Genomic DNA, 12,099 nt, shown 5'->3' on the forward strand with positions numbered 1-12,099 from the left:
TGCTCAGTTCGCACATGCCATGTCCCTAGCTGATGGTACCAATCCAGCTTTAGAGGTCCGCTGGGGAGAGGGCTGTGGTCACTGGAGAATTGAGGCCCCAGGTCCATCCTTGCACCATTGGGATGGGTCTGGCCTGGCTTTCAGCCACCTGGGAGAGCTTGTTGGCCACTGTGGGCCCTGGGCACAGCACTGGGATTGCCCCTGGAGTGCTGTGCACTGGCAGCAGGCAGAGAGTTGTGGGGTGCTGGGCTGTGTGTTGCACCATATCTTGGCCACTCCACCTACCACAAGGTGATGTGACTTAGATGTCCAGCCATACATGTTGTGCTGTTTGCTGTCTCTCCCCTCCTTTATTATCAGTGCTGTGAAGAACAACTCTGTTTTCTGGGCTTCTTGAGATGAGGGGTGGCAGAACTGGAGGTGTCCTCTCACACACAACCTGCCTGGACTGGTGATGGGAAAGCGCTGCAACAGCTGCATGGGGAGGAGGAGGTGGATGCAGAGGATGGAAGGGGTGAAAATGGAGGTTATTGATTTCCATAGCTACCAAGCACTGATTTACTTCTTCCTTCCACCTCCACATCTTTCTTCTCAGTGTGTCACATGCTGGCGTCTGCATGTGGTCGGTATGGAACACTACTGGTACCGGCTGGATGACTGTAACCAGCAGCAGGGATACAGAGAAGCAGTAAGCACCTCTCCCCTCCCTGCCCATGTGCTGGACGCCCTCGGGGGCTGCCATTTCTTTTGCCCTTCACAATCAGTGCCTTTCACACACATGTCTCAGGTCTTGCGTCAGTGCCTCCCCATGGTGCATGTGCGTTTTGATGTATTCAGCAGCCTCTCGTTATTTTACGTATATCGCTCAGGACCCTGTGAGGTCAAGATCTGAACTCTGTTTATGTTCTTGATCAAACCAGAGCCTTCCAAAATTGCTTTAATCTGAACAACTATTAAGCTGTGGGTGCATGTATGAGGAGAGTGCTCTTTCCTTTTGGAAATCCTAACAACTCTCTGCAGAAGAAGGTGCCTGAAAGCTATTCCACCTGCTGACAAGGAATAATAGCAAAGCATGACTGTTTTGAGAGCTGTAGTGATGATCTCCAATCCTACATGGAAGAGTTGAGGAAAAAGTGGTGAGCATCACAGACCACAGAGATGGATGGGACTCTGAAGATACACCGCTGCACCAGACCTCATCCGTGCATGCTGTGATGAGGAGGGAGCAGTGTCCAGCAAACAGCTTCTGGTGAGGGGTGGGGTAGGGCTGGGGTGCACTGGGAATATCCAAGTGGTAGGCAATTAACCCCGGTTAGCAAATAAAATGCTGCTCTGCAGGCTTTTTAAGCCAGAACTTTTTCCTAATGGATAATTCCCCACCTTTTTCTAGTCTCCAAACCACTCTGCTGCCCCTGTAACCTCTACACAGGTGGAGAAGGCATTTCAGGCTAACCAGAAAGGCACTCTTCCATTTCAGGCAGCTTCTCAGCAGCATGAGATCAGCTTCAAAGGGGAAATATCTATTTGCTTGATGTCTAATGCAGGTGGGGTACGACTGGCACTGCAATGCAGTGTGTCCTAGGGGAAGGCTTGCAGGCAGGGGCACAAGAGGGGTGAGAAACACTCTGTGGATTGTAAGCAGTCAGTGCTACAGTAGCACGAAGAGGAGGATGGGAAGAAGGCGATCCTCCACCAAGCAGGCACAAGGACATGTGCAGATGGTGCAAGGAAGGATGGAGCCCGAGCCTAAGCAGAGGGAGTGGAAAGGGATGGGAGCTGAGGGCAGATTTGGGAACCCCCTGGGCATGACTGCACCGTGTGATGGGGGGCAGGACCCACACTACACCAGGTCTTGATCTTTTAGTCAGGATAACTCCAACAAAAAAAAGCACTGCTTGAAATGGGGCAAAACCAGGCGACAAATCTGGTCTTCAGCTGTCAGCTAGGTTGTCAGATGTGTTCAGAGCCATTGCGATTGACACTGAAAATGGGAACAGCACAGAATTAAAGGGAAAAACAAATTAAGAGTACCCCAAAAAGAAGGTTACCCAAACTCTCATGCTTTGCCGCCTGCGCCAGGCGGAGGAGGTGTTCAAGGCACGCCGCAAGACCGCTCCTTTCCTCACAGCCGACCTAGCCCCTTGCCAAAACCAAGGCGTCTCCTTCTGCTTGCCGTCGTGCTTGCTCCCCAGCCGCGCCGGCGACGAGGCGGAGCTGCCGGTGGCCCCTGCGGCGGGGGGCGGCAGCTTTCTACCGCCGGGTCCCTAGGTGGCGGTGCCGGCCGGGGAGAGCCGGCCCAGCTCCGGGGAGGGCTGCGGGCTGCTGTAGGGGAGGTGGGTGCGGGGTTGCGGAACGGTGCGGGGAGAGCTGAGGGCGGGCGTGATGAGAGGTGCGGGGCTGGGCAGAGCTGGGAGGTATCGCACGAGTCCTCCTGAGCATCTGCACCACAAGCAGGTCAGTTCTCCTTCCCCCCCCCCAAAAAAAAAAAAAAAAAAGTCACGGTTTAATCGCAGCTGCCGAGCGCTAAGTGCAGGTTTTGGCCCGCAGCAAGAAGAGCTGGAGGAGGATGTTAAGAGACAGGGAGTGCCGCAGAGCACGCTGAAGGGCTGCAGGCTTATGGCAAATGCTTTTGGGACTGCCAGAAATTGATGTACCTTTTTTTTTTATTGCCCATGGTCATCTTTCTGCACTATGTGTCGATCGCTGACACTCCATGGGCAGGATGCAAAGCTGCTGGTATTGGCTGGAGAGGCACAACCATTGGGTTGAATATGGGAAGCAGGTGAGCATCTCCCTCTTGTGCCCAGCACCCTATGCCAGTCACTCCCTCCCTGCCATCTCCTTCCCCCGAAGTGTAGGAAAGTCTGTAGCATACCAGGACAAGAAGTACATCTAGCTTCAGAACCCATCCCCTTTGCTGGCTGACAGGGGTGCCCAAAAGAAATTGTAAGCTCAAGGCAGGCATGTAGCCATACTTTCCCAAAATGCTATCCCTGCCTCCAGCAATTTTTGCCTCAGGGGTGTCCTGCATCAGAGTTGGTATCTATATATCTAATAACCCTGGATGCATTCTTCTTTCAGTAATTATTCTATCACTTTTTAAATCTGTATAAACTTTCAAATATTGTCCCAGCTGAACAGAACATTGCTTGAAGGAAGCTCTCCTTCTCCTTGCTTTGAACTTAGCACCTGCTAGCTTTACTTAATAAAAGTGATGCAGGTATTCTCCAAGGGCTTTCTTGATCACCTCACACATTTCTGTCGTTTTTGCTGGTTTTCCCCAATGCTCCAAGGAAATCCAACTCTGAAAACAGTCTGACTTTACAGGTGACTAGGGAGTTTGTTGAAAATCCCTTTTAATTTGAAAGTTCTGTGTATGTGAGAAGAGTTCACTTTCTGCATACTTCTGCTGAGAAACAAATCCCTGAAAACCACCTGCTTTTCCCATCAGAGCCCCTGGGAGCCATCCCTATTTATAAGCTCACGTGGAAGTAACTCTGGAGCCTGGGATCGCAGCTCCTCCTTCCAGGGAGCCTCTATTCCTTCCTTCCAGGGGAGACTAAGGAGGGTGAAGCACTGCGGGGAGCCAGGTGGCTGGCACTGTGCTGAAGGGAGGTGACATGCACAGGTAATCAGACTGCACTGTAGCCACCAGTGGTCCTCCATGGGAGACAGAGAGGAGAGATGGACAGGAGAAATCCCCTCCAGTCTGCTGGTGCAGGGACTCGCAAAGGCAGCAGAGAGACCCTGCTGTAGCTCAAAGACGAGCCTGTGACCTGACTGGTTTAAATCACTGGCTTTTCCCTATGACTTGTATAGATGCTAGATCCAGGTTTTAAGTGGGCAACAGCACTGAGGCCCAAAGCTCATTGCTAATAAATATCCCTCTCTTTTGTAGCATCCAGAACAAGGTGCTGCCCCTATAACTTCTGCAGGTGTGGACCTGTGGTTTCAAACACATCAGTGCACTTTTGAATTTCGAGTTGGTTCACAGAAATACAAGAATCATTTAAAAGGTAAAATATCTGTATGGTTACCTCTTGACATACTTACAGGGGAACTAACTGTCATGCAGCTTCTTTTCCAAAGTGTCATTGAAAATCCTTTCCTGCTTGGATGTGAGAGCGATGAGGGAACATTTCATGGAGTACATGCAGCCTATCTTAGCACAGTAAGAAGGGGAAGGGGAAGGAAGTGAAACAGAGAGAAAATGGAAGGAGTTTTTGCAGACTAATCAAAATTGAGGGTGGCTCTGGTCTGAACAGAGAGACATTTTAGAGTAGTGTCTTTGTCTCCTTGAAGTTACACCATGCTGAGCTAAGGTTGTAAATGTGGGAACCTTTCTTGTGTATTTACAATTGGGAAATCAAGGGCTGAAATATGAATGCAAGTATGTTGAAGAGAACGATAGTCACCAATTCATGATGGATTTGTTGTCACTTCTGTGCATACGCAGCGTAGGTAGTTGTTGCGTGCATTGTAATTTAACTTTCTATATGAATCCAGTTTACCATGGCACACAGTGAGCATCACATGCTGGTGACTCTGCTTTTCCTGGGGTGTGAATGTGCCATACAGCTACGGCTTTTCTAAGCAGTAAAAAAACCTTCACAAACTGCTGTGGCCAGTGCCTTGGGGGAGAGGAACAGGGAAGAAGAAAGGTCAGGGGCAGCAGCTTAAAGCTGATTGTGAGCTGTATTTGAGTTTCTGTGGTATATAAACATTCTGTGCAGAGCTTAAAAAGAAATTATGGGCAGTGATGGTTGCTCATGATATATCATATTTGAAGGAGGCTGTAAGCTGTGGAAGGTGGCCTTGGTTAAAACACTAAAAAGTGTGTTATGTCTTATGCCTGGAGGAGTTGGTGTGCATCGCCATCTCTTCCAAACCAGTCTGAGGGAGCAAGAGGCAGGTGGGGTGTTCCCTTCTCCTGTCTGGGACTGGAAAAAGAGCATGGCTTCTCTGGTGGCCTTCTCCAACAACTGGAAAAAGAGAGAAGTTTGTCCAAGGTCTCTGCAGAGTGAGTGAGCTGTAAGCAGGCCAGTGAATTATCACTCAGATAGTGGCTGAGCACCATCTCAGTAGCTCCTTTTGGCTTTCATCTTCTCATAGCTGCGCACCATTACTGTGCTCTTGTCAGTGAATGTACAGAGCTTTTATCCTTACATCTTCCCTAGCGATAAAGCCGAGTCTGAGTCATCTGACACAATCCAGGCACGTCACTGCGTGGGGTGCTGGTTAATCTGGCATTCACTGGAGAGGCTGCCAGACTCTCGGGATGTCTGCATGCAGCAGGCTCTGGGCTTCCCCAGCCTCTGAGGCATCGTCCTTTGCTGAGTTACTGTCTGGTGTGGGCAGCACCAGCTGCCAGGTTGTGGGAAGCGGCAGGAATTACCTCGAGCATCTCTAGCAAACAGCAAAACAGTGAGAGTGCCTGGGATGGGGAGCTCAGTACAAGGCACTATGTCACACGGGTGGAAACCAGAAAAGATTTAGCATGAGTAAGGCAGAGCCTAGGTCCCCAGAGAAGGACTTGTTTTGTGATAGAGATCACACTACTATAAATAGAACTAAAAGTTTGCTGGGTATCACCACACTTTGACCACTTGGAGTGAGGCACAGTCACAAAGATGTCCACAAACCTCTCCAAAACTTTCATAGGCAGCACTTGAAGTGTCTGTGTTTGCCCTGTGCTGTCACCACGAGGTCGGAGAGGAGGGGGACTCTTCTTTCAATGCTACAAGAGGAGCTAGTGCTGGTTGGAAGCCAGTCAGCAATCTGCTAAGTCTTGGTGGCTTTGGAGACAGAATCTATGTGAAAGGAAGAAAATGTGAAATCGGGTGACGGTGATAATCAGCTTCTCAGTCAGCTGAAATGAAATGTCTGCACCCTCCTTACTGACAGACAGCAAAACGCCTGAAGCAGAAAAGGCAGGCAGCAGAGGAGGGGTGGGTGCAGGGGCAGCACAAGTGAGGCTAATCCTACTGTGTTGCACAATGACATCTGCTCTCCTGGGCAGCATTCCCAGATGGCAAAACCCTCCTTTCTCATTCGTGGTACATTTGTCTTCTCTTACAAGAAACAGTCAAGAGAAATCAGAATCCTCAGACTGTGATAAAAATCTGCAGAAGTCCTAGAACTGCAAGAGTGGCAGTAGGGAACAGGACAAGGAAAGGTATGGGTTGCTGTGCTTATTATTTTCCCGCCCCTGGAAAACGTCTGTTTATTGAGTCCTCTCCTGCTTCAGGATGACTCATTTATCTGCTGATGTAGACTTCGTGCAGGTAGGCTGGGCGGTGGGTTTGATAGTGTTGGCAGGCTGTCACTGTGGCAAGCATGCTGCAAGGGGAGTGCACTGAGGAGAAATCTCAGCGGCCTGGAGACTGCCAGGACAGTTTCTCACTTTCTGCTGATAAGTTACGTGGTTGGGGGTGTTCAAATAAGTCTGATGGAGATAGACAAACTCTACTGTAATGGAGTTTCTAGGGTGGTATTTTATATTTTTCTATCAAGGCTGATACTGATGACAATGTGAAACAGCAGTCCCGACTCAGGCATGTGTAGCCATATAGACTGGGGAAAACATACTTTTGGTTTGCTGCACAGCCTGGTAGTGAGCTGGGAAGCTCAGGGAATAAGGCTGACATCCTGATTTGTGGATGCTGTAGTCTGGTGTAGGAGGAAGAGTGGGACTGGAAGAGCGGAGACATCAATTAGGGGAAATTTGTGCAGTGTTATTGGAACAGGGTAGAGTCTTGTAGCAGTCAGGTGAAATAAGAGAAAAGGGAAGAAAGTGAGTTGTTCTGATTGGAGCAAAAGGCAGAAGTTGATAGTCTGACATAGTTTTGGTGACCTTTTCCTTCTCTGATTCCTCTACCAATGGGTTGAATTGCATGTTCCTGACATGCAATTCAGTAAAAGGGTGATTTTAATCTTTTCTTTGGTTTTTCAACAGGCATTGTGTGAACTGTTTGTGCAGCTGCATTTTTTTTTGGTAGCTTACTGCCAGAAGAGGCAAATATGGCCTGGTGGCGGTAAGGCGAGGTACTGCAGGGATCATGCCTGAAGAGCTGTTTCTACTTGCTTTAGACAGGACTAGGTCATGTTTATAAGGCATGTTTATAAGCATGTAGCCAAACAAGGAAGGAAAAGGTAACATTTTGCTGAAAGCGTTGTGTGATGCATCTTGCTGCAGAGCATTATTATAACACATGGACATTCTCTACCTGTAGCTTGCATTAGTAAGAGAGAAGAGTTTATATAGAGTACAAAGACATAAGTTTTTCTGAGGCAATCCCTGAAACATAACCAGGAGTCTGTGCCATGAAAATTCCTTGAGTTTGTTAGTCTTGGTCAAGCTTGTTTTAAACAGGCAATGGGGTGATATTCACATGCTGGGACCATTCAGCTCTGCCTGAAATAGGATATGAGGTATCTATCTGTTCACATCTGCACGCACTGCTTTGGGAAAAGTTATAGTCTGCAATGGCTTGCATCAAGCAAGTCTAAAATACATGCCTGAGTCCCGGAACTGGTTTTGTTAGTTTTTAGCTTGCAAACGTGTCACTGCAAAATACACAGCTACAAGAGGGACAAAGATGGCTATGCAGAAGAGCTTTGCAGGGAACACAGGACTATCCATTCACACCATGGCATTGTACATCTGAACGGCCCATGCACAGAAGCATTGTTTTATCCATTGTGATCTTGGTTTGACCTAGATGACAGCTGATGATCTGGAGGTTGAGCCTCAGTGCTCCCTATTCACAGGGTGGTTTTTCCTTTAAAACTCAGTCATGCTCTAGAATTTCAAATCAAAGCATGTGCTTTAGGGGGATCATCAGCTCATTTAGTATTGCTATAATGAGACTTGGGTCTTGTGTGGTTTTGAAACATCAGGCAGCATGATTATAAATAAAGCTGCTTTGATGACTCACTACAGTAACATCAGGGCTTGTCTATAAAGATGAGTTAGTGCACAAGAAAGATAAGTGTGCACTTGATACAGAACAAAGATTTCACCTTCTCTTTTCCAGCTGGACACCTATTCTGAACCATCAGTGTCTTTGCACAACTTCACTTTAGCTTGCTTAGGACTGCAGATGTTCTCTGGGCAGAAGAAATGTGCTTCACAGAGAGCAATAGCTCCTTTGTATTATGGGCAAGTGCTCAGAGTAGGAGTTTAGAGCACACTGGGACAGGAGTAAGAATGAGGAAAAGACCATGAATAAGTGAGAGAGGGTCCTGAAAAACTCGAGGCCATGATCACACCCACAGTGGGTGGTGGCTAGGACCTTTGGGAGGTACTGGGGAGGTGTAACTGAAAGTGCTGTAACACGTTGGTCTGTGTTGTGTTAACTTTTTTTCCCCAGCTAGTAGAAGTCAGCTGCAATGACAGTAAATACAGGGAAATTGAGAACCTATTTCAGCAGACAATGAAGGATTACAGCATCCGCAGGCTCCGGAGGACTTGGAGCCCAACACTTTGGCAGGATTTCCAGTTGTTTGTATCCGTTTTACTTCATTCCCCCGGTGGCAGTGGAGCCGTTCAGATAATGGCTGGGCCCCCATCCCATCCTCCCAGTGTGTGGGTGGTTCCCCCTTGGCAAAAGGCAAACCACCCCCCTTCTCCACAGAGCCCCGTATCCCAGCTCTCATGGGCTCAGGCACATTCCTCAGAAGCAGACTGCTCCGATTCTCTGATTTATAGTGGAAAAATAAGCAAATTAAAAAATGGGAGTGGGGGGGACAAAAAGGTTGGGGCCCTCTGGAACTAGACCTGGGGTTTATAGAAAATTCATGTTTTGATTAGGAAAACACATCAACTTAAAAGATTTTTATTATAAAGATGGCTTTTATAAACCTGGGGTTTAGATTTGGGGTGCATACAAATCTTGTTGTGTAAGCCTGGCTTTACATAAGATTCTATGACCTTTTTTAGGAAAAAAAACCCCAACAAATACAGGCATTATAAATTCAAGTTGTACATACCCTCCCTGTTGGTAGAACATGACTTGGGGAAATGTTTTCTTTACTGTTTGGCTTCTCAAAACTGCAATGTTCTCATTCAAAATGGAGAAAGCCAGAGTTTTATTTATTCATGAAGTCTGAGAGGTTGATTAGCCACAGCCAGAGGAGTGGGTTGACTGTTTCCCAAAGATAAAGGAGACCTACATTTAATCCTATACTTGAACTGAACCTGTTTTGGCACCTGCCCCTACCATTTCACAAATGGAACACAGGATAGAGTCACTTGGGCTCAAGTGTAGTAACCATAGATTACTACAGTAATCTAGGTCTGAAGTTTTCCAAGGACAAAACAGCACCAAAACTGAATGTTCCTGCAAAGAAAAAAGTGGTTCCGATCAGCATGAGCATTTTCCACAAATTCAGCAAAACCATTTAGTCAGAACTCTGGTGAATGGGGCTCTTTGTTTTGTAGGTGTAATATATAGTTTTACACAATTCTGTCAAACTTGGCCGTGACTGAACAGAGAATGAGAAACAGTAGATAGGTTTGATTTAAAGGCCAGTGAGGGGATGGATATAACTAACTGTTTACATGAATTTTACCCCTCTGATAGAGGGGTTTCAATGTTTCAATGCATCTAAACAAATGATTACACCAGTTCTTCTCAGAACAGATACACTGAATTTGTAGAAAATGTGGTCTGCTTACTGGCCAGTGTTTTATCAGAAAAATTCAGGTCTGAGACTAAATTTAATTCTATTGAAAATTAGAGTTCAGGGCTGCAGAGGGACCATGACAGAACACTGTTTGGCCTGTGATCTATTGTCTTTATCCCTGTATAAATTGTGAGTAGCAGCTATTTGTTATATATCAGAAACTCAGTTTTCCTGTTTTGGTTCTCTTCTCCCTCATCAAGACAATCTTCTATTTCTGAAATAGCTCCTGTTATACTAGCAAAGTTTCTTTTAAAAATATCTGAAGCTCAGTGGAATTTTTTGCATTTGTTATGACAGAGGAATTCCTCTTATCTCCAGCTCAAAGTTCCCTTGTTTCTTCTGCTGGTTTTCCAAGGAAGAAGGTCTAAGACACTTTCCTTAGGATGGAGGCCAGGAAAGCAAAAAGCATGACTGGGGAAGACCACCTGACACCCATTATTTATCTTGGCCTTCCTGGTACTGATATGAACAGGAAAAAAGCAAACTCTTTTTGAAGGCCAGCTAAGGATCAAGCCACCCCTCAGCCATGCCGTCAATTCCAGACATCTAGCTCAGTATTTCAGTGTCAGGCCATAGTCTGCTGAGATCAGATCTAACACCACAAAAGGAAGAGGTTGTTTTTCTTTTTCCCCAGCCACATACCTTCTTTCTCTGTTAACAGAGTTTTATAAAGGCAATGCTGAAAAAAAAGAGCTGTGGGCCTTGGCCTACCTGTCTTCTCATGGCATGCAGGAAACCACCACCAACCAGTTGATTTCAGGTGGAAGGCTTTGTCCTTACAAGTGAGAGAGAGGAAGGCTTGAGTCAAGGAAAATCATAGAATCATAGAACAGTTTTGGTTGGAAGAGACCTTCAAGATCATTGAGTCCAACCTTTGTCCTAGCTCTATCAACATCACTAAACCATGTCCCTAAGTACAAACATCTGCCCATCTCTTAAACACCTCCAGGGATGGTGACTCCACCACCACCCTGGGCAGGCTGTTCCAATGCCTGACAACCTTTCAGTAAAGAAATTCTTCCTGATATCCAGCCTGAACCTCCCCTGGTGCAGTTCAGCTCCTTTGCCTCTTCTGATTTCAAACACCACTGCCTCCAGTTCAGTCAGGCACACAGATTTACTGGGGAGACCAAGGCAACACTCCAATGTGTGCAGTGTGTGAGTGTTTCATCACATGCTGGGATACAGGTTGTATGGCTACACCATTTTTTTCTTTGTTGTTTTTTTTTTTTTTTAATTTCATCTTCCATATTATTTCAGGTCTGGTTGGGGCTTGGGTGGAGAAGGCAGCTGATCCACAGAGAAAAGTGCTTGTGCATGGGTGTATATAAATATGCTAAATCTCTGACATGTTTTTCTGTAGGCAGAAAGAGCACATGGAAAAGAGAAGCCCAGGGCAGGAGGTGGATGAGTGGCTCGTGTTCCACAGGATGAGTCCATCTCATGTACGTGCTGTCTGTGAGCAGAATTTTGACTGGAGGATCTGTGGGACTCATGGGACAACGTATAGAAAAAGTATAAATGCATGAGCTGGACCTGCATTAGAATGCTTGGGCTGTTTCCAGAGTGCGGGGAAGAGCACAGCACAAGCTGTACTTCCTGCTGTGTGGGCCCGATCCTACCTCCTTAGACCTTTGGTAACTGGTAAAGCAACAAAAAACAGCGGTGAAAGCCGCCAGGTCAGCCCCTCTGTTGATGCCTTAAAATAAACCCATGTGGAAACACCTAGTAAGGATGTGTTTGGAGTGACCTGGGGTAGGAAAGAGAAGAAGGTGCTTGTTGAGGAGTTGGCTGCCAAAGTGCTCACAGCAGATGTTTGTTACTTCGGCTCATGCATTTTCTTACCCATGGATTTTTTTGGTCCCTAGGAAGCTAGTTTGCCAGAGATGCCAGTTATTCTCATCAATACTGTCCATCCAGCACAGACCACCACAGCATGTTTGTAGATCAGGTTCTTGTTGGAGACTTTGTTCAGGGAAACCAAGTCTACCTTCGCCCTCCAACCAGACCTGGGGTTTCAAACAGGCTTTTGGATAGCTGTGTAGACAATCGAAAAAAATCCTTCCATCTTTGTCATCTTTGAGAAGCACCAGATTTAGCCTGCCTATGTCTTGCAGTATACATGTTAACCCCAATAAAGATGACGTCAGAGGTAACAATATCTTGTCTGAAAATAACACTTTAAGGTTCAGCTTTTTTGAATGCTATGTTGGCATGTAAGAACCTCATATCTGATGTTCAGCTATACTGCAGCTCTGTTTCAGTTACAGGAGTGAAACTACGAGTATGGTAACTTATGGAATGACTGGGTCCTCTGTGACAGTTGTTTTCCTCCTAAACAGACTGGTGTCAGTTAAATTGTCATAAATAATACAGCCATGACAATGTGATGATGATTTGGATGCAAGTGCA

At 46.6% G+C, this 12,099-nt stretch overlaps 1 pseudogene; it reads left to right on the forward strand.

Annotated features, from left to right (window-relative positions):
• Positions 1-628: 628 nt before the first annotated feature.
• On the forward strand, positions 629-11,816 carry LOC147416332 (protein mono-ADP-ribosyltransferase PARP12-like; annotated as a pseudogene).
• The last annotated feature ends 283 nt before the right edge of the window (positions 11,817-12,099 follow it).

This window comes from Leptosomus discolor, chromosome 1 (genome assembly GCF_034619465.1).
Source record: "Leptosomus discolor isolate bLepDis1 chromosome 1, bLepDis1.hap2, whole genome shotgun sequence".
Lineage (NCBI taxonomy): Eukaryota > Metazoa > Chordata > Aves > Leptosomiformes > Leptosomidae > Leptosomus > Leptosomus discolor.